The following is a 23,876-nucleotide window of genomic DNA, read 5'->3' as shown; positions in this document are numbered from 1 at the left end:
ATATCCTCGAAATGGCAACACTTCCTTAGCACTAGACTCAGGCTCTACACATTTGAAAATTTTGGTCTCTCGCTCAATGTTCATATGTCTATAATGACTCTAGATGTGGCCAGGAAAAGTCTCTCTGAGAGGATAAGAATTTCAAGATCCTTATCGAAGTCCAGCATGATAAAGTCAATGGGGAAAATAAATTGCCTAACTCTTACTAACATGTCCTCAAGGAGTCCCTTAGGACATACCAAATATCGATAGGCTAATTACAAGGTTATCGTTGTTTCCCTAAGCTCCCGTAGACTTAACCTCTTATATATTGACAATGACATGAAGTTAATGCTTGCTCCTAAATTACACAAGGTTTTCCTAAAACTTACTCCTCCTATCTTTTAGGGGATGGTGAAACTACTGGGGTCCTTAAGCTTTGGGGGAACTCTCATAGACACTATTGCAATGCATTCCTTATTAAGATCTATTTACTCTCCTCTCCATATTTTTCCCTACAAAACATGACATTCCTAAGAAACTTGGCATATTAGGGAATCTTCTCAAGGAGCTCTGGTAATGGGAGGTTTGCATTCAAGGTCTTGAACATATTGAGGAATTGCAAGAACTCCCCACTCTTTCTTCTTCTCCCCTAGACGTGAAAGAAAAGGTGTAGGTGTAGGGCTTGGTGGTGGTGGTAAAACGATTCTATCCTCTGGTTCATCTCGTACGGGTTCACATTTGATTTAAACTTTCTCTCCTAACCTATCCCCAACACTAGGAGTACGAGTGTTTACTTCCTTCTCTCTCACTTCTCCCCACTAACCGGTCGGATAGGTTCTTTTACCACCCCTGACCTGAGAGTGATTGCTTTGGCTTGCTCTTTCCTTTCCCTTTCCTGATTGGGCTTGATTTACTAGGTATGTTAGAAGCTGAGTTGTTTTGCAATAAATGCAATATTTGGTCTAGTTGACAATGAATTTGACGCAAATCTGCTTGCACCACAAGCAAGCCTTCCTCAACCTTGTTTACTCTAATCGACAACGAAAGATCACTTTTATAGTTTGGTCTTATTTCTATATCTTGGGGTGCTCTAAATGGTAATGAAAGTTTATATGGTGCATTGGGTCAAGGAGGATTAAGGTTTTGTGCTCCTTAATTGGAGGGACCTCCTTAGCTCCCTTCCCATCTAAGGTTAGGATGGTCACGCCACCCTAGGTTATAGGTGTTGGAGTATGGGTTGTGTATTCCATTTCTCACATAGTTAACCCTCATTTTGTTGGTCTCATTAACGTTACCCCATATTGCACTCTCAATCAAGTCATGCATTAGCAAGGGTTAGAAAGGCTGATTAGGAACTTGTGTTTTGGCTGAACTCATTTCTAATTAATTGAGCTTTTTGAGGACTTTTTGATAGTTTTCCTTAATATCGACCGCATTCAAGGTCAATTTTTAGGCTCTATATGTGAACCTTTTAGCCGACCACGTATATGAGTTCATTGCCATGTCTTTGATGCGTTGGAAAGCCTCAACATACATCTTTGACATGAACAGCCCCACAGACGCTTCTTTAAGACTAAAACATAAGTTTCCATCTAGCCCATTATAAAAAACCTCAAGTTGTAACCAATCTTGCAAGCCATGATATGGGCACTTACGTAGCATGAGTTTAAAGCGCTTCCAAGCCTCGTATAGTGACTCCCCCTCCAATTGCTAGAAATTCATGATGTTCATCTAGAGCTTTATTATCTTTCTAGGGGGAAATTTTTTTGCCAAGAATTTGGTCGCTAGCTCGTCTTAAGTGTTGATGGAATCTACTGGTTGTGAATCTAACTACATAAACGCATCATCAATAAGAGTGAACGAGAATAACCAAAGACAGATGGCGTTATTGTATACCCCATTATACTTAAAGGTATCCCAAATGGTTAGAAACCTCTTAAGATACTAGTTCGGACCCTCATTCACTAATCCCTAAAATTGGAGGTTTGTTTGTATCATTTGGATCATCGTCGATTTGATTTTAAAGTTATTAGCATTAATCGCTAGGTGATTAATGCTCCGTCCAACAACATCAAGGTTGGGCATCTCCCAGTCGGGCAAAGTACGTTGCTCTATGGGCGAGTGTGGTGGTAGTGGTATCTTTACTCGTTGGTTGTCGATAGACGAATCTCTTTATGAAGGATAGGCTTCTCTAGGATGTGGTGCCCTCCCCGCATGTGTAATAATTCGTTTTGGCTGTAGGTCAAATGGTAAGACACTGTTATCAGTTCGAGTCATACAACGCCTCTTACAAGCACAAGGGAATGAAACAAATAAAATCTTGCAAATAAAAAAAAATTCATATCTATAACTTCAACTTTCTTTGATTATCTCTCTAAGTACACACAACGAAAATAAAAATGGTTCAGTCTAGCACCGACTCCTCGTCAATGGCGCCAACAACTTGATCGCTCGTGCGCGTACGCATACTTTTATGAAACAATTTAAAGAGAAGGTTTTAAGTGCAAGCGAATAGTGTCAGTTTTAATAGGTGTAGTGTCAATAAGACACTCGAGTATCCTAAGGTTCGAACCCAAAGGATTGTTAAGTGGGTAAATGTGTTTATCAAGTTAATTACAAGTTATGCAATTACTAGTCTAATCAAGTCAAAAATTAGTAGTGTAAGTTCAAATAAAATTGTTTATAAAAGCTAAAATTAAACTATTAATTAGACTAACCAAGTTACTTTCTTCCTAATCCTTTAGATAACATAAATGATTAAACAATGGTTGATTGATTAGTTGAGTGCTAATTAAACTAATGAACCTATACCGATTATATTGGTTGCCAGTTTTAGTTAGAAATATCCTCTCAGTCTCATCCTAGACTAACAAATACCACCTAAGATTACCTTTAGGTCTCACCTAGGCATATAGATTATCTCTCGGTCTCATTACTCGGTAAGATTATATCGAACTATCTAAGGATAAACTCTCCTTTTGGTCTCGTTTATCTAGGTTTTCCGCTAGAGACGTCAATTCTAGCGTATTAAGCATTTTGATATAATAGAAGAATCAATCAATCAAGAATAGACATCAACTTAAACTAACAAACAACCATCTAACAAATTTAGCACATGCTCAAAATCAAATTCCAAACAAGCATTTTCTCAAACATATTGTAAGCATAAAATGAAAGAAAATGCTTTAAAAAAATGCTCATCCAATTGATAAAGTTCCATTGAAGCCTAAAAGTTTGTCCATCATTGTTTACAAAATCTTTGACAATAAGGAAGAAAGTAAACAACAAAACTAAAATCTAACCTAAAAAGAAAATGGAAAATCTAAACTAAAAATGAAAAGAAAAAGAAAAGAAAAACCCTAGCCCTAACCTAAAACTAAGGAGGAAAAATGATAGAAACAAAGGTGAAAGTTCTCCTCTTCTCATTTAGCCAAAAGTGGCTTTAAATAGTTGATTTCAACCCTAAATTTTGGACCAAAATGCCCTCAAGTGCCTAATTTTGATTGATGTGGCCGTTGGACAAAAACTACCCCTACAATCATTTTTTATTGCATCAGGCAGGATATCGCAATATCTGGGGTTAGATATCGCGATATCATCGACAATCTCCAAATAGGGGTGTCCTTGTGGGGTGGATGTTGCGATACCCAAGGGTGGGTATCGCGATACCATTGTAGATGTTTCCTTTTCCTATTCATTTTAGGCCTATTAGAGGTATTGTGACTTTCATGCTTCGATGTTGCGATACGCTTTCCTTTGGTGATATTTTTTGCTTAAGTTAAGTTCGGGCCATCCTCAACTTCCTACACCACTCAATCATTCATTAGGGTCTAAATGACACATTTAGCCAATTTAGGTCCCAAAATAGCACAAAATGCATGAAGACTTTATTAAAGCTAAGAAAGGAAAATTAATCGAAAACTATGAAAAAGACATTAAAATTACTCGAGAATAAGCTCAGTAAGTATAACGGGAAACCTAATTTGACATATCAAATTGCAACAGATCACCCCTCCAATCTTTCCTTGGAATTGAACCTAGTGTGTTTTCATCAATTTTCTTCTAGTTTATTTTCCGATCAAATTTCCAACCAACTGCTTTAGTTTTTTTGATTTAGATTCCGATTCCTTTCGAGAAGAACAATACCAATTGTGTTCCACCTTCTTTACTCGGGTGTACGATTATTGAAGTACTGTGTTAACCTTAGGGGGCGACGTGCACTACACGATTATACCGATTAGGACGGATTTGTTTCTAAGGCAATGGTTCTTCCACAACAGAATGATTGCTTTATTTATTTACACTTGTTTGGTTTCCTATTAGCACTATCGATTTTGTTTTGCAGTAGTATATTTCTAACAATTTGTTGCCAAAATTTACCAACTCAAACATGACAATTTTTTTAGTCACGAGTAGTATCATTAATCTAGGCATTGATCTAAGCACTCCTTAAAAAATGTCTCAACATGAATATCTAACAAGAACTTTAATTACTGCTCTCTACAAATCAAAATTATTAATGAATGTTTTTCAAATTCAAATGGCAATTAAATTAGAAAAAACTTAAATAACTAAATATAAATTATTAAGTTGAAGAACTAAAAATATACATGAATCCAAATGGTTTTTGCAAAGTTGAATGACATGAGCTAAAAAAAACACGTAGTCTATGTCGTGAGGCTAACTCTTGGCTCTTGCTCGCCGATTTGACTTCACTTCTCATATTATATCCTTTTTCTTTAAAAGTAATAAAAATATAAATATAAATAAAAGAGTATTATTAGTAATAACTAAATGATCTTTAAAATAATTACTCTTAGGGCCAGTTCTTCATTGCTTAAAAAAACACTTCTGACTCCAAAAGCACTTTTGGAAGAAAAGCTGTGAAGAACAAGCTGCTTTGGCTGAAATATTTAGCTTTTCAGAAGTGCTTTTCAAAAGCACTTCTGAAAAGGAGAAGCTAAAAATTTTAGCTTTTCCTCTCTCAAAAGCACTTTTGGTGCTTAATTACTTTTTCACCCCTCCAATAACATAGTATTTTCCTTTTTTTTCTTGGTGCTTAATTACAAATGTGTTAAAATCATTAATTAAAAATAAAAAATATTTTTTAAAATACTAAATACAAATATTTAAATAGTTATATTTAAATATTTAAAATATAGTTTATATATTCTAATTAAATTTTATAAATAATTAATATTTATTGCTTAAAAATATTTAAAATTTATATTTCATATATTAAAATATTAACAACAAGTTATAATAATTTTTTATATTTTACTAAAATATAAAATATTAACTAATTTAAATATTATTTAAATGCATATTTTTTACTTGATAAAAACATGTCTAAAATAGACATTTTATTTCTCAAAAGTATTTTTTGACAGCAATGCTAAACACTCAAATTTTAAACCAAACTTTTCAAAAGTACTTCTCAAAAAGTACTTTTCCATAACACTTTTCAAAAGCAATGAAGAACTGACCCTTAACAACATTCAGAATTTATACTTCACTTTCAGCGTTTCATAAAATTTATTATTATTATTATTTTGAGAAAGTAAAAGGAGAAATATTTAATTTTAAATAAAATGTTGAATTAGTGATTTACTTTCGCTGTTTCACTTTATAGAATGAGTTTTAATTTCTAAATTTTAAGGAAGAAAAGAAAGAGATATTTAATTTTAAATTTGTATTAGATACATAAAGGTGAAAGATTATTTTATTCATACATATGCTTAACAACCAAAATGAATTGCTCATGGCAAAGCGAAGATGATTTTTATTTTCTAGTATAGATTAAATTTTTGACCTTTTATATTATTATTGTTTTGAAGAGATAAATTTTCTTCTATCAAAATAAATATTAGTAAACGAAGATTAAATTAATTTAAATTTGTTTACATATTTGGACCCCACCAAAATTTTGTGGCTAAAATACTGGTCACATCTTTAAACACTATTTCATTGTCATTTTTCAAAGTTGATAAATTTTAAAGTAAAAGTATTGGACTATCTATTTTAAAAATATTTAGACGAGCTAAAACCCATAACATGAAAACTAATTAAGTTGAAATTTAAGACCCAAAGATTGGTTTCTCGTGCTTTAAGTCAGGTTACTTGCAAAACATGTAAAATCACTTTTTATAGTTGAAGACTTTCAATTACAACAAAATTCTTATAGAAGTATTATCTTTTATTGATTTTTAGCTTTACTTTATAGAAAAGTGATTAGTCTATTTCTCTTATGTAAACAAAACTTAAGTTTAAGTAGTATGTAAATTTAAGTTTTATCTAAGTTAAAGTAATACCGAGAAAGTAACTGAAAGACTGAGAGTTTATAGAGTTCAAATTTGTTCAAGTTAGGAATGTGCATGTGTGCATCGAATCTGTAAGCAATCAAAAGAGTCCCTTGAGTTACAAAACTGAGCTTTTGAAGAGGAAGCTTAGTAGGAGAGTGATCTAGTCTTTGTACAACGGTGAGGTTGCTAAATTAGTGTGTGTTAGACCAATGTTAAGACTTAAATCATTTATTGTATTGTGAGAAATATAGTGGATACTTGCTTGGAGTAAGGCCCTACAGACGTAGATTAAGAACGAACTGCATAAACAATCTCGATATTTATCTTTATATTTTTACACATTTAATTTTGTAATTGAAACTGTAACCACAATTCTAAATACTATTTTCACCGCAAATTCTATTTGCAAAGCAATTAACCCTCATTTCACATAATTAAATTTAAATTTTTATCATATACAATAACTAAAAGTTGGCAAACATTACAAATCAAGTCGATTAAGAAGATGTATGTAAAACCACTGATTAAAGATGAGCATCTCTAATATTCGATCAAATCAATATAGTTTATAATTGTATTTATAATATTAAAGATTACTATCTCTTATATAATTTTTACTTTTAAATTTGATAATTAGGTCTTATTTAATATTTATAATTTTTTACTTTAATATTTAATTTGAAAATTAAATTCATTTTAACCCTTAAACCTTAAAAGGATATAAAAATTTGATGTGTGATATCGTATCATTAATTTTACATTTTTTTCTTTTAAAATAGATATTGAAGTGGTCAAAAAAATCAACTCAATATTTTATTGAGATTTGAAATATATAAATATTAAAAAAGAGAGCAGTAAATCCCATCATGCTTTCAGCAGATACGACTCTGCCAAAAAAATTCAAGAATTTTGCAATCAGACTAATAATTCCTTCTGCAAACCAATTACCTGAAAACTTCAATTTCCTTTTATTTAATTTATACTTTTGTTTTGACAGATCAATTAAATTCAATACAATATTCTCTCTCTCGTATTTATGGCATTCTATATAAAGTTAAAACTTCATCATTCATCACATCCGATTTTGATTCTGCTTTTGTCATATATTTTCTCCATTTTAAATCAGACATAAATTTAATAAATTTTCAGTTTTTGTTAAAGTTAGATTTTAAATATAATAATTATTATTATATCGAGATTTAAATTTGATAAATTTTATATTGCAATTTACTTTTTGTTTCAAATTAGGTTCTGAATTTTACAATCACTTCAACATTAAATGTTAAATTTTAGGATTTTCAATAACTAATTTAGAAATCTCAATATGAAAATATTTACTAAATTCAAAACTTAATTTGAATAAAAACAAAAATTATCAAATTTAAAATTTAACTTTATTTAAGAATTAAAACCCCCAATATAAAAAAATTTGTGAAATTCAAATTCGTTTAACCTTTCACAATTTTTTAAACTTATATAAATGAAATAAATAATGTGAAAGGCTTTTTGAAGTTGGCTTTTCAGTCTCGTCCATAATAACACGTAAACAATATAGGATCTAGATTCCTTCCAGCCTAGCAAGTGGCCAAAACGTGACACGTGGAATATAGATGGATACATCTTACCATTTGTAGGTTTTGTATTTTTACTTTTAATTTTAAAATTCCAGCTAAAATCAGATTATCTAAATTTATTAAATTAAATATTATCATTTTAAAATTTTATATAATAAACATATTATTTAGATAATATTATATAAAATTAATGGATTAATGGATATTATTTTACTTAGTACTAAATTTTTATAATTCAAAAAGTATAGGAACTAAAAACAATTATATTGAAGAACATAAATTAAATCCACAATTTGCATAACATTATAGATTTAATTACTACCATTTAAGTTAAAACTAAAATTAAAATTAATCACAGCAAAATATATATACCAATATAAAGTTTAAAAGCCAATTTTACCAATAAATATTTGGATCGAATGTTCTTAATACCTATACCTGGTTGCGGGTTTTCTCTCCTGTTCGTTTAGGTAAGGCACAAGTTAGCAATTTTTAAAGGTAGCTTTGGGAAGAAGATAAATCTTAACAAATCTCTCTTGTATTTTAGTCCCCAAAATTTGAATGAAAAGAGATATAATATTCCGAAAATTTTGACCCCTCCCTTGTAAGGGATGAACAAAACGAATACATTTAAATAAATTATTGATGGATTATATTAGTGTATATAGAGTTGGTTCCAGAGGTTATTGTCATATGAGGGCAAGTAAGTGTTTGTTAAGTCTATTTTCCTAGGTTTCCAACATATGTAATGGGTGTTTACCTAATTTATTTATTAATGTTGTTATTGTAGCTATTCAAAGGATCTAGTGAGTTAGGAAGAGTGAGGACCTAGGTTTGGCCATGTTAACTTGGGACACAATGAGGATGCCAAAAGGAATGTTGGGGGATATTGGCTCCATAGAAGGTTTTTTTTTTTCTTTTCTTAATCTGGAACTCTGAGGTAAGCAAGTGTGGCATCTTATTCACAACCGTGAGACTTTGTGCTTCAAAGTATTATTGACAAAGTACTTTTCACAGGGAAATGTCTTGAGTTTAAAATAGGTGGAGAAATGTTAGAGATTGTTAGTTAGTTTTAACTGATTCTATTTTTAGTTTATAGCAGTTATTTCCCTCTATATGTGTATAAATACACTACTCTTATAATCATTCCGGTCAAGCAATAATTCACAAAGTCTATTATCAAAGTTAGTTTAGTTCGATGCTTTATATTATTTACTATTCTTATATACACTCTTTCATGGTATTAGTCGCTAGTTCCTCTTGGGTTCCAGTTTGTGCTTGAAGGCTACATTTTCTCCTGATGAGTTCCCAGCTCCGGTTCACAACTCCTCCTCTCCTTGTCCCTCTGGTGGTGCTCACCTCGGTCGTGTGGTGCAATCCTTTCTTAGGCATGAAACTGTAAAGCTCAAAGAGGAAACATATGTCCAATGGCAGCATCAGATTAAACTTATCATTGAAGGTTATGATCTTACCTGTTACATTCTTGGTACACTTCCGATCCCGTCCAGATTTGTGGTCGATAGTGAATGGCAGCTGGTCTCTAACCCCGACTTTGTCGCGTATCACCAACAAGATAAGCTTCTTGCTTCTTAGCTTTTATCTACGATTAGCAATAATCTTTTGTCATGTTTTACAAGAACCACTACTGCCCGTGAAGTCTGGACCAAGGCTTGTCAACTGTTTGTTGTGGTTTCTGGTGTTAAAGTCTTTTGCCTGAAACATGATCTTCACTCGGTCAAGAGAAGGCATTTATCTGTCAAAGATTATGTGGCAAAAATTAAAGCTACCTATGATTTGCTTAAAGCCTCTGGTCATCCTGTGTCTACTGAGGAACAAGTAGAAATTATTCTTATTCGTCTTTCAGTTGATTTTGAATCCGTGCTCACCATTGCCACTTTCTCGCCAAAACCTCAGGTGATGGATCGTCTTATGTATATTCTGTTAAAGTGGGAAAGCAGACAATGTCGGTTTGTCTCGAAGATCCCGGTTCAGGTGAATATGGCTCAACACGTACCTGCGTCGACTGCTCCGGCGATGGTGTCTCTGCTAGTTTTTCTGACTGAGTCTTAGTTTTTAGGATCTTACCGTGGTTGCAGTCGGGGGAATCGGGGCAGAACTCAATGTCAAATTTGTGGGCGTCTCGGTCGTCTTACCCAACGTTGTTATTATTAATTTGATCGGTCATTCAACGGAGTTCCGGTGGATTTTTATTCTCGATCTCCTTAGGATTTTTCGGCTCCAGTGGCTAATCAAGTTACCTTTTATTTGAGTTTCATCTAATACTAAGGTTTCATATAGCATTGCCTCAATGTGGTTTCAGGTTGGACTGGTCATGTATTCGGTTCCAGTGGCTAATCAAGTTACCTTTTGTTTTGGTCTTCTACTTAATTCGGACCAAGTCATCAGTCTGCTACACATGCTGGGGCATCCGGGTTTTAGCCAACTAGGCCTTCGGTTGGATCTACTTCATTTTCTAGTTTGATTGGGGCATTGCATGGGTTTGTTTTGTACAGTCCACTGTCATATTTGTCTGGGCCTGCGCTATTTCAACCTGTTGGGTTTTCTAGGTTTCAACCAACGGGGCCTCCGATTGCCAATAATTCGAGGTGCTGAGTCATATCTTCATCATATAGAGTTGGGCACCAAGTATAAAGTGTTTGAGTTGTGGCATCATCGACTTGGACATCCGTCGTCAAATGTTGTTCACTCGATTTTAAAAAATTGTAATGTTGAAGTTGTTATTAATAAATTGCAGCATATCTATTTTGTTTGTCAGCAAGGGAAGTCACAAAAATTACTATTTTTAGAGTCCACCATCGTGTATTCACATCTCTGTTGCTATTAATTGTGGAACTAGTTGGTACTATGTTTCTTTTGTAGATGTTTGCAGCTGTTTTACTTGGTTATTTCTTACTCAAAAGAAATCTAAACCCATTGACTATTTTGTTCAGTTTTAGAAATTGGTTCAAACTCAGTTTGACAAAAATATCAAGCAATTCTAGAGTGATAGGGGTTGAATTTCGCTCTTTCACGTCTTTGTTAGCTCAGAATGGAATTATTCATCGAGCTACGTGTTCACACACATCGGAGAAAAATAGGATTGTCGAAAGGAAGCATCGGCACATAGTGGAAATTGGGCTTACATTATTTGATCAAGCCCGTTTGCCACTTAAATATTGGGGCTATGCTTTCTCCTGTGCTGTTCATTTAATAAATTGGTTGCCCATTCCGATTCTTCAACATAAGTCTCCGTACTTGGTACTTTATGGCACTCCTCCAATGTATGGTTATCTTCGCGTGTTTGAATGCTGTTGTTATCCGTGTCTTCGATCGTTCAACAAACACAAGTTGGAATTCTGATCTCAATCGTGTACCTTCTTCGATTATAGCTCCCACCACAAAGGCTACCAATGTCTTGATCTGAATGGCAAGATTGTTGTTTCTCGGCATGTGGTTTTTTATGAGAACCGATTTTTGTTCCCTTCTAGTGTTCCACCTATTTCTTCAGCATTCGACCGAGTCACCAACTATCTTTTACTCGTGAACTCTACTTTTCCATATTCGAGTGATGCTTATTTGGACCACTCCTCGTCCCCTTTACTCGAATTGGCTCCAAACTCTCCTTTATTAGTTGTAAATGATATCGATGGCTAGGTTTTTGACTCCGATTCTTCATCTCTCACACTGAAAATTCCTGTTACTCCGATTGATCTTTCACCACAGATTGATAATACTCACTCTATGGTCACTCAGTCGAAGGTTGGAATATTTAAACCCAGGGTGCTAATGGTTGAGCTAGATGAATGTGAGCCATGTACTATTAAATAGGCTTTTTCTAGTAAGGAATGTACGGTGACCACTTAAGAAGAGTATGATACCCTAATTTGCAATCGCACATGGACTCTAGTTCCCTTACCTCTGGGTAGAAAAATGATTGGCTGTAAATGGCTTTTTAAAATCAAACAGAATCCCGATGGTACAATAGCTCGGTCGAAAGGCACGTTGGTTGGAAAAGGGTGTTCGCAAGTCATTGGGTGTGATTTTCGTGAAACATTCAATCCCATTATCAAACCTGCTACAACTTGCACTATTCTATCTATTGTTGTCACCAAACGGTGGTCATTAAGACAAGTTGATGTTAATAATATCTTTCTCAATGGTGATTTGACTGAAGAAATATATATGCAACAACCTCTTGGCTATGTTCAAAATGATGCAAATGGGCAACCTCTTGTTTGTCAGCTGAACAAAATGTTGTATGGCCTCTAACAAGCTTCAAGGGCATAGTTTTATAAGCTGAGGGCTTTTCTTTTATCCGTTAATTTTGTGCTTTTTAAATTCGATGCCTCTTTATTCATTCTTATCATTAATGAGTCTTGTATGTATGTATTGGTTTATGTCGATGACATCATTATTACAGGTGACTCTTCCATTGTTATTGATACATTTGTTCACCAACTTCACACTAAGTTCTCACTCAAAGACATGGGGTCTCTTCATAATTTTTTGGTGTTAAGGTGACTCGCTCGTCAAACGGTGATCTCTATATTTTTCAAAAAAAGTACGTCATTCTCTTACTTGATTGCTGTCATATGGACAAGGCTAAAGGCGTCTATACACCCATGATTAGCCCGTGTCCTCTGTCTAAACATGTGGGGAATCTGCTTGATGATCCCTTTGAGTATCACAGTATTGCCAAAGCGATACAATATCTGGTTCTCACTCGACCCAACATTGCATATGCTGTTAATCGTATCTGTCAGTTTATGCACACTCCGAATGATGTGCACTTTGTGGCAATCAAACGTATCTTGCACTATCTTTGTGCCATTGTTGACTATGGATTGCTTATACGACCTTCTGAGAGGTTGTCCGTAGCTGGATACGCAGATGCAAATTAGGGCTTAGACTTTGATAATCGTTGATCCACCACCGTGTACTATGTGTATTTTGATGGGAATCCTATCTCGTGGTGCTCCAAGAAATAACTAATTGTATCTCGATCAATAGTTGAAGCCTAGTATAGGGGGTTGGCTACTGCAGCTACTGGCATCACATGGTTTGAATCTTTATTATGGGAACTTCAGTTTAATTCTGATGATAAACTGACCATCTGGTGCGATAACTCCAGTGTAGTGGCAGTTGCGGCCAATCTTGTCATTCATTCAAAGTTTAAACATGTTGAGCTTAATTTATTTTTTGTTCGAGAGAAAGTTGCTGATGGGTCCCTCGATATTGGTGAGGTACCTGCATGTGATTAGGTTGCCAATATCCTCACCAAACCATTGTTTTCCTCTTACTTTTGCCATCTCCAACAGCTCATTCGGGTCTCGATGTTGAAGTAGTAGGATGAGGGTTAGAGATTTTTAGTCAGTTTTAACTGATTTTGTTATTAGTTTATAGCAATTATTTCCCTCTGTATGTTAGTTCTTTCTATTATTTACTATTCTTGTATACACTCTTTCAAGAAACCATCATATGTATGGACTAGCATAATTGTAGAATAAATAAAATATCAACGTCATTATATTAGTAGATTGGGGATGGGACTATGGAAACATATGAAAGAGTAGATAGGGTTCGACTAATGTGAGGGAGAGTGTCTTTCATTATAATGGGACCCTCTATATAGACGTTAAGGTGAGTGTATTGCTTGATTCGAGAGGAAGGTTGAATACAACATTGGTTCATTTTGTCTTTAGCAAGATTGAGGCATAAGAGATGTTGTCCAACATTCTCATTATTACATTATGTCCAGTGATGTTGTGGTGTGGGGGCATTCTCCAAATAGGATTTACTCTACCAAATCAACTTATAATTAGCTATTGTTGAGGTCCTTAGGGTTTTGTACTCACCAACTTTATTGGAAGATAATTTGGAATCTTGAGACCTTGTTTATAATCAAATTGTTTGCATGGATATTAGGATATAAGATACTCCTTACGACTATTAGAATTGCTTTTACATTATTTAATAACCACAAATGTAGGAATTATAGGGTACCAAGTGAAGATATGTTACATGCACTTAAAGTTGTCAAGTTCCATTTGATACTTTGCATCTAGGTAGGACTAACAATGATTTATTATTGTTTACTAATTCCAAGTGCATTGGTTAGATGGAAATGGTTGATCATGTTATGGACCAACAAGCTTTTATGAAATTTTTGGTAATCATTTGGAAATTATAGAATGTCCACAACAATATGGTGCTTAATGGCAAGCACACCCCACCTTACAACACTAGACCACGTGAGAGGGCTATTAATCCTACATATATAACTTGGTTAGGAAACCAATATTGCCTCAACGACTAAGAAAGGATAGCGGAATGCGTTAGAAGGTTCAATGGTGAAAATTAATGCGGATGCGACCTTAATCTTGTAAGTGTAGAGTGCGAGTTTAGGTGTAGTGACTTGTGACTGTGATATGCTAGTCTTGGGTAGATGCGATGATGCATGCAAAGGCTTGAAAAGGTGATTGGCACAAACAGGGTAGACGCCCTTGCAATCAAATGCAGGTTGCAACTAGCTACGGATAGAGGTCTTGATAATTTTATTATTAAGCATGGTATTTGTAATTTTGAAAATTGGATAACTTCGGTAAGAATTTGCCTTTGTTAGGTTATATTGTAGGTGATGCTCATAGGTTGCTTTCTTTATTTCAAAAATTTTTTAGTATGTAATTCATTTTTGCAGTGGAGAAACATTGTAACACCCCAATCCCCAATAGGTGACTGGGGCGTTAAATAGAAAACGAACTTAAACTTAGTTTTAAAGCATAACAATTGAATTAGGCGTTAACTCGAAAAATATATTTAGAAAACACGAGTAACTAAACTGATATAAGCCATAATGTATATACAGATGAGTTTAAAAAATTTTAGTTCAAATTTTTTCTTTTGAAAATTTAGTATTACTGGTAATGGTCCATAACATAAAAAATATTTTGGTGTATACAAGCAGAAAATACTTTACAAAACACAATTTATAAGATTCATGCAATCCCTTAAGGGGTAACATTCTAATAAAAACTATAGTTAAACAGAAGATACTTTATTATAGATTTAGATTCAAAACAGAAGTACACGCCACCCTCAAAGATCATATGCATGTTACACAACCAACATAGGCGAAGCTCACTGCAGAGGTCGCTCTTTCTAGCTAAGTCCCTTCTACAATACTACGACGAAGTTCCTCTTGGATGAAGGAAAAGAAAAAGAGGGGTAAGTTCAAAAGAACTTAGTGAGTTCCAAAAAAGAAAAGACTCAACCCTTTATATGAATTAAAAAAGCGAGAATAATATCACAGCTGCATATACATACACTTAACTAATAAACCAATACCCTACACACAAATGCATTTGGGCGTATACTCTTGAATAATGGCGAACTTTAAACATCAGGCGTATACCTTATTCCTTAACATTAGACGTATACTTTCATCCTTACACCAAAAAAAACTTCAACCTTAACAGAGTTGACACTTTCTCACCAAACACAATCTTTTTGCCTTTTGTGTACACTTGCACATTTCCGTCGTTCCAATCGTCCATCCCCTTGTTGCCTTTTGTGGAGGATTCCTTCCTCCTTTAGCAAGTCAACCTTGCCTTATGTTGTAAGACACATCCCCCTTTTCACTCCCTATTTCACTCGATTGCCAAAACCTCTTCTCTTGCCATAAGATTGTGATACAATGAATCTGGTCATGGTTGACCAAGCTACATTAACCCCTTATGCTGTCCACCACCCTCATTTGCACCTTAATCTCCATTTTTTTTCATTTACTTCATCTTCTTTTCCTCTCAAATCAAAATAGAACCACCACCACAACCCAGCTTTTATCCATCATCAAAGACCTCTTAACCACAGTAGACACCGCCCCTTTTCACACCTCCTCCCTTCCACCATCGTGAGCCACCGCGAACCACTATAGGTCTCATCCTCCATCTATTTTCTCTTCTTTTTCTCTTTTTTCCTTTCTTCCAATTGTAGTGACCAAAACCTCATCTTTTTAACATGTGCTCACCACTATCGAACGACCACTCCTCCATAGTAGAACCACCGCCAAGCTGTCTCTGACCCACCACCATCACTATTGGTGACCAAATTTTTATTTTTTTACTTCCTCTTTCTTTTGTTGATTCCTTAGTGACTAAAACTCATATTTTTCTTTCACTTATTTGATTATTTATTTCTAGATCACTCAAATATCGATCTCATTCCATTCTCGATCCTTCAATCATCTCGTAGTAAATTAAGTGTAATTAAGGTTGTTCGATTCGTAAAACTCTTTATTTTAGAAATACCATGGTTTGGCCGAATGGTATAGGGTGATAATATCATCAAGTTATTTTATTATTAGTTTAACATAAGTACTAATGTGATTTCGTATCAACTTGAAGAACCAAACAACACCAATCAAAAAGATCCTAAGTGTGATAACGAAGAAAACTAATCGAAGTCTCAATTTAAGGATTCATCTACCAACTTAGATCCAAGTGAAATCTCCTCGGATAAGATTGTGGCAATCAGATCTATGATTTAAGGTGTGGGATCTAACTCTCATTTTAAGTGAAATATAATGTTATTTACTTTAATAAAATGTTATTTAATTAATTAATTTGTGAGTACATTAAGTACTCGAGTGGAGTTGAAAAACTCAATCAAAGAGGAATCCAAGTGCCCTAAGCTATTAAGTGTTGTGACAATCCATGATTTGTGATATGTGATGTATGTAATGTTGATCTCAACTCTATGTTAATATGTTTTACAGCTAGATTGATATGTGGTGATCTAAACATGTGATATATGTATGTGTATGATAAGATCCATGTTTTAATATAAATATGTATATTAAAGCATGCTGAAGTGAAAATTATGTGATATTGAAAATGTGAGCATGTTACATGCATATGTGTAAAAATTGAGAAATATAAGTTACCAGCATGAATATGTGACAAATGTGAAAAGTGAAACATATGTGTTAAAATGGCCATATCACATACAGAGGGTGAGATTGTGAAAAGAGGAAGTTATGTGGCAGTTTAACTACAATTATGTGTTGGCTTGTCCACGATGTGTTATGTGACAGTTTATCGATATCTATGTGGTGGCTTGTCCACAAATGGTATGTTATCGGGTGAACAAGTTCTGGGGAACTCGATATTGGTGTGTAGCAGAGATGGCTAAGAAATTTTATAAAATATGCATCGTTTTTTATAGTATGCATTGACATGTTCATGCATAAGTATCAGTATTAGAACTTGTGATTATTATGATGATTGATATGATGAGATTGATATTTTCATATGTATGTGATTATATTTTTTTTATCTTACATTGGGCCTTTAAAGCTCACCCCTTGTTATTTCTGACTTTTCAGATAATAATCGAGGTTAGGACGGGCTCGACTTACGAAGGTGCTCTCGGTTATTTTCAAAAAAATATATTATTTTGGTACTCAATATTTTGGGGATGTGTTTTTATTATTCTGGACTTTTGGTTGGGATTTTGTTTTGGATGTATACTTTTTAGATGTATATTAAATTTATGTTTCAAAATGACAAACGAGATTTAGATATGCAAATTATCCACTGCAATATTTTAATTGAAGTACTACAGTTTCTAAAAAAATATCAAAACTTGAATTTTCTAAAGATAAACAATTTAAAACAAAATTCAGTTTTCTCAACAAAGACGTTTTTAGAAACGATGATTTTTAAGAGAAAATAGCAAAATGATTTTCTATGCCATCAATATGGCCAATGTGATTTTCAAGATTTGACCATAACGTTGCAAACCAAGGAATTTTATGGATTTGATTTATCTCAAAGATATGCTCATCTAGAAAATTTTCATTAATAGCAAGAAGTGAATGAGTTATCGCGTTTTGTTCCAACCTCTACAGATGGTCAACTACTTGATTTTCAACTCCTTTTCAGTCTTGGATTTCAAGGTCAAATTCTTGGAGTAAGAGTATCTATTGAATTAACCTCAGTTTAGCGTCTTTGTTCGAGAGTAAATATTTGATAGCCGTATGATCAGTAAACTCTGTGACTTTTGTACCAATAAGATAAGAATAGAACTTGTCAAAATCAAAAACTATAGTAAATAATTCTTTTTTAGTTTCCATGTAATTAAGTTGAGCTCCTGTCAAAGTTCTGCTTGCATAGTAATTGGATGAAACACTTTATTTCTTTTTTGCCCCATCATAGCTCCCACAGCAAAATCATTTGCGTCACACATCCACTCAAAAGGAGAGTTCCATTCTGGTGTAATGATTATTAGGGTTAAGATTAACCGATTTTTTAACTCTTCGAAAGCATCCAAGCATGCTTTTTTAAACTCAAAAATGGTGTCTTTCTCTAAAAGCATACTCAAAGGCTTGGGAACTTTTGAAAAATATTTAATAAACCTTTGATAAAAATCGACATGGCCTAAAAAACTTTGAACTCCTTTAACAGTGACTAGTGGTGGCAATTTCACAATCACATCCACATTTTCTTTGTCAACTTCGATCCTTCTTCTGGAAATTTTGTGTCCTCAGACAATTCCCTCATTAACCATAAAATGACATTTCTCCCAGTTAAGGACAATATTTGTCTCTTCACATCTCTTTAGTACCTTAGTCAAATTACTCAAACAAACATCATAAGTGTTACTAAAAAAAAGAAAAATCATCCATGAATACCTCAAAAATTTTCAACGATATTACTAAATATTGCGATCATGCATCGTTGAAATATGGCAAGTGCATTACATAAACTGAAAGGAATTCACCTAAAAGCAAACGTACCGTACGGGCAAGTAAAATTCATTTTCTGTTGGTCTTCTGAGGCTACAACTATTTGGTTAAATCTTAAATATCCATCTAAGAAACAATAATATTTGTTACATGCCTGTCGGTCCAACATCTAATCCATAAAAGGCAGTGAAAATTGATCCTTACGAGTGGCTTTGTTCAATTTTCTATAATCAATACAAATTCTCCAACCCATGACTGTCCTCATCGGGATTAACTCAGTATGTTCATTCTCAACAATCGTGATCCCACTTTTCTTTGATACACACTATATTGGACTTACCCATGAACTATCGGAGATGGGGTAAATAACTTCTGCATCTAACTATTTGATAACTTCCTTTTGAACTACCTCTTTCATTATTATATTAAGTCTTATTTTCTCATCTATTCTAGCTCACTCGTCCTTCTCTAAGATAATCTTGTGCATACAAAAGGATGGGCTTATTCCTCAAATATTAGCTATGGTTCAACCGGTCACCTTTTTAAATTTCTTTAAGGCTTCGATCAGCTATTCCTCTTAGCGTTTTATTAGTCATTCTGAAACAATCATAGGTAAAATAGATCTATTACCCAAATAAATGTATTTCAAATGGGAATGAAGTACATTAAATTCATGTTTAGGTGGTTCTTCGATTGACAACTTTGGTTGTCTGTATTCCCGAGCTTCCAACTCTGATGGTTTAAATTGTGTTGGTTAAACATAGTCTCTCGGATTACCTTTCATCAAAGCCTTACTTTCATTACCTTCTTCATCTTCTAATGGCTCAGACCCTAAAGTGTTTTCTAATGGATCTTCTACAAAATTATTCTCTCATTCCATAGAATTTAAGGTTTTTAGCTCCTCCATCACTGAACATTTCTTTGCCGAATCGAGAAATTTCATTGCTTTAATAACATTAAACGCCACTTGGTCATCTTGAAATCTCATCGTAAGTTCTCCTTTTTGCACATCTATTAAAGTTCTTCCGTGGTTAGGAAAGTCTCCCTAGGATGACCGACACTTCTTTATCTGCTTAAAAATCTAAGACATTAAAATCAGTAGGAAAAATAAACTTATCTACACATACCAGAACATCCTCGATTTTCCTTCTAGGTATGCCAAAGATCGATCTGCCAATTGGAGTGTCAAAGTCATCGGTCCTACTTCACCTATTCCCAACATCTTAAAAATAGACTTGAGCATGAAGTTGATGCTTGCCCCTAAATCACATAAAGCTTTACCACAGTGAGATTCTCCAATACTATAGGCTATAATAAAGCTTCTAGGGTCCTTCAATTTTGAAGGTAGCTTGTTCTGTAGGAACGCACTGCACTCATTCATTAATGCTACAGTCTCAAACTTGCTAATTCTCCTCTTCTTGGACAAAATGTCCTTCATGAACTTGACATAGTTAGGCATTTATTCTAAGGCTTATACCAATGGTATATTGATGTGAAGGTGTTTCATCCAAAAACTTCTTGAATTACATACCATATTTCTACTTATGTTGCTGGAGTCTTTGAGGATATAGAGGTAATGGAACTTTAACTTGAATCGATAAACTTTTCATACGAATTGTATATGCATTTGAAGAGGGTATTAGCTTATCAGAATTCACTAGGTTTGCAACATCCCAAAATTTAGCTCCATAAAAATGTAGAAATATATAAAAAAAATAATGAATCGAACCAATGGTTGGTTATTAAATGTGGAAGCATGAAAGTTAGTTGGAGGTCCTAAGTTTCAGTCCCATCTTTTTTAAAATAAATTATCTTTTTTTGCAAAATTCCAATGTTTTTCTAATGTGTTACCATCCAAACCAAGTAAACCTAGGTATAAATACCATTTTTACTCAAGATAATTGGCCTCTAACTCTCTTTTCTTCTACCTTAACTGTCCCTAACCTCCTCTCCCTATCTTGATCTTGATCTTTTTTCTTTCTTTTCTCCTTCTTCCACCATTGTTACCGTCGCACCTATCAACACCATTCATTCTTGATTTTTCTTCCTTTTGTCTTCAAGATTGTGCATCATCATCATCTCTACCTTGCTGACATTTTTCTTCAGTTGGAACATCCCCAAAACTGAAATCTTGAATCTCTAAGATCAACTCCAACCTCGCCAACAAAGTGTCATTGCTGCCGATCTCCATTAGCTTGTGTAAGACCTCTTTTTCTTTTAATTTCTTAGGTAATCTTGCAAGTTAAAATCCAAAATTTCTAGATCTAGAATTTTGGGGGATTTTTAATTTTTCTAAAGGTATTTTTCTAGGTTTTAATTAGATCTCAATTTTTTTAAAATTCAACTCCAATTCTAGCCAACATTGGTGGTGCGTGCGTGCGCATACGTGTAGAAAAGAGGGCTATGTTTGTTTCTTGAATCTTTCCCATTTAATTTCAGCCTTTATTTGAGTGGCTTAACCCTTCTAATCAGCCTTTAAACCCATGTCAATAAGGGAAAAATATTCTTGATCGATTGGCCGTTCGGGACTCACAATTTGGGAAGCGTAGGTGTAATTAAGCGTAAACTAGTTTGTTGTTTCGACATAGTTGTTGGGTAAAGGTTATGGATTGATTAAATGAAAGAACTTAATCATTATTAGCTACTTATTTTCCATTATATTATTGAATTAGGTGCTAACCCGAATGTTTTAAATCAACCGTAAAGCCGAAAAATAATCGCACGTATGATTCGCATCAAAATAGTGTAAGAATGGTATGGGTATGATCTCACATGTGCATTTGTCATGATCATCTGCATTTAACTTGTTATTGATAATGTTTGAATGTGATATAGGTATCTTTATAAAATTCCTTGAATGAATGCTTAATGCATGTTTGTTTAGTCTCACACTAAGCTTGTTAAGCTCACCCCATTATCTTAACTTCTCAAGTAATGAACGAACTTAGGATCGGAATTGGCATGCAGACATATGACGGACTTCAGACGCAATTTCGTCATATTATTTTGCTTTAATTTTATTTTTGGTTTACTTTCTCATTATTTTTATTATTCAGATTTTGGATTATAAGTTATTTAAAACTATGGTTTGGGACTGCTTGTGTTTTGGGGATTACCATGCATGCATGACACTCATACTTGGATTAGTTTTACATATCTTACATATTGAAATTGGACTATGCATGATACACGACTAAGTTAATAATTTGACAAGTAATGATATTTCCTACTGCTAACAAGGTATTCAAAATTATTTTTCTAAAGCAATGCCAACAATTAGGTTTTATAAAAATTCACTTAATTCGCTAATTTGACTAAAGCATAGTTTGACCAAGTAAAGGAACATTTTCCAAAGTTAACAATATAAACCATGATGTTATAAAAGAGAGTTCTTGAAGGTTTTAAACTGTCGTGAGAGTATGTTCAACACTAATGTGTCCAATGTGGCCTTCACGATTCGGTCGTAACGTCTAGCCAAGTTTAGGAGGTTAAAAGGTTAGATTTTACCTTTTCAGACTTTGTAGAATCTTGCTCTTCTGGTGTAGGAATTTCAACTGTTGGTTGATCTTCCTTTTCCTTTGCATGTTCTTCTTCAACCTCAACTACCTTAGGTTCCAAAGTCTTACCGCTTCGTAAAGCAACTACTTTGTACTGTTCCTTACCCAAATTCTTTTGATTTTTTATGACACACGGCAAGGCTCCTTACGGTTTATTACGAAGCTCCATAGCTAACAGACCTATTTGGTTCTCCAATTTTTTTAGTGTTACTACTTAGATTTGGATTAAGGCATCATTCTTCTCCATGTACGCCTTCAACAAATTCTCTAAACTATTAGATGGTTCAGCTTACAATGGCTTTTGAATTTGTTAACTGACCCCTTGAGGTTGATTTTCTCTATACTATACGTAGCTATTGTTCGATCTATCTCTTTGGTTACTCTAAGAAAAGTTTGGATGGTTATGCCATGAAGGATTATAAAAGTTGGATTATGGTCCTTGTCTACTCCCATTTTAGTTTTGATTTCCTATGTAATAAATAGACTCGGGATTTGATGGAAAATTCTTGAAAGAATGATCATCCCCACAATATACACAGGAAACAACATCAAATTGACTCGGTGGTTGAGCTGCAACATGATTAAAATCGTTAATATTAAATTGTTTCAACATTGAAGAGATAGAATATACTTGAGCTGAGAGTGAAGTGAGGGCATCTACTTCATGAACTCTGGCTACTCGTCTTCCTAAAGTTGCTTGATTAGTCGGCCAATGGTAATTGTTATTGGCTATTCCTCATTGATCTCATAAACCTCATTATAAGACTTCGACAAGAGAGCACCATTCACAAAAGTATCTACCACCAACCTTGTGTGTGTTGAGACCATTATAAAGTGTCTCCAACTGGATGCAATGTGGGATACTGTGGTGAGGGCATCAACGAAGTAACTCCTTGAATCTTTCCTATGCCTCCTATAGGGGCTCATCATCCATCTGCTGAAAAGTGGTGATCTCATTCTGCAACTTAGCATTTTTGCTAGGTGGGAAATACTTTACCAGAAAACGTTCAGCTAATTCTTGCCAAGTAGATATTGAATTAGGTGGCAACAAATTAAGCCCTGCTCATGCTCGATCTCGTAACGAGTATAGAAAAAACTTCAATCTCAATGTGTCTTTAGTTACATCGGCTATCTTAAAGGAATTGCTCACCTCTATGAATAGTGGAAGTTGAATATGTGGATCTTTTGTGGGCATTCCATTAAATTGGTCAATTGTCTGAAGCATCTGAAACATTACAGGCTTTAATTCAAACTGCTGTGACTTGATCTCTGGTCTCCTAATTCCTGGATTTAACTCATTAAAAAGTGGCACAACATATTGCCCTGGATCTTGATCCCTATCATCAGCAATAAGGATTAAATTACGAACGTTAGCTGCTCCATTCCCTTAACATCGTTTTGATTTTCAAGGTGCATCTCTGTAGCTTGTCTTCTGGCTAATCTTTCTCGTCTTTTTTGTCGAAATGTCCACTCAATTTCAGGGTCTACAGGAAGTAGATCGATGATTCGATCTATGCTTATAAACACCTAAAAAATCATAAAACATAAAAAATTAATTAAATAAAGAATAAAAATAAATAAACCAAATTGCGAGAAATAATTTCACAAATAATGACTAAATTAACAGTCCCCGGCAATAGTGCCAAAAACTTGTAACTCGTAGGTTTATGCAAGTATATACAATTGTTATCAAGTAATAAGTATAAGAATTATCGTC

At 34.1% G+C, this 23,876-nt stretch overlaps 1 non-coding gene across 1 annotated transcript; it reads left to right on the top strand.

The window, feature by feature from the left end:
* Nucleotides 1–23,019: 23,019 nt before the first annotated feature.
* Nucleotides 23,020–23,126, top strand: LOC128032705 (small nucleolar RNA R71). The gene has a single exon (XR_008188982.1). It is a non-coding gene; the product is annotated as a small nucleolar RNA R71 (small nucleolar RNA).
* The last annotated feature ends 750 nt before the right edge of the window (nucleotides 23,127–23,876 follow it).

This window comes from Gossypium raimondii, chromosome 1, assembly GCF_025698545.1.
Source record: "Gossypium raimondii isolate GPD5lz chromosome 1, ASM2569854v1, whole genome shotgun sequence".
In the NCBI taxonomy this organism is placed as follows: Eukaryota; Viridiplantae; Streptophyta; class Magnoliopsida; order Malvales; family Malvaceae; genus Gossypium; species Gossypium raimondii.
The sequence above is the reverse complement of the archived record's forward strand: the minus strand, read 5'-3'. Positions and strand labels throughout refer to the sequence as shown.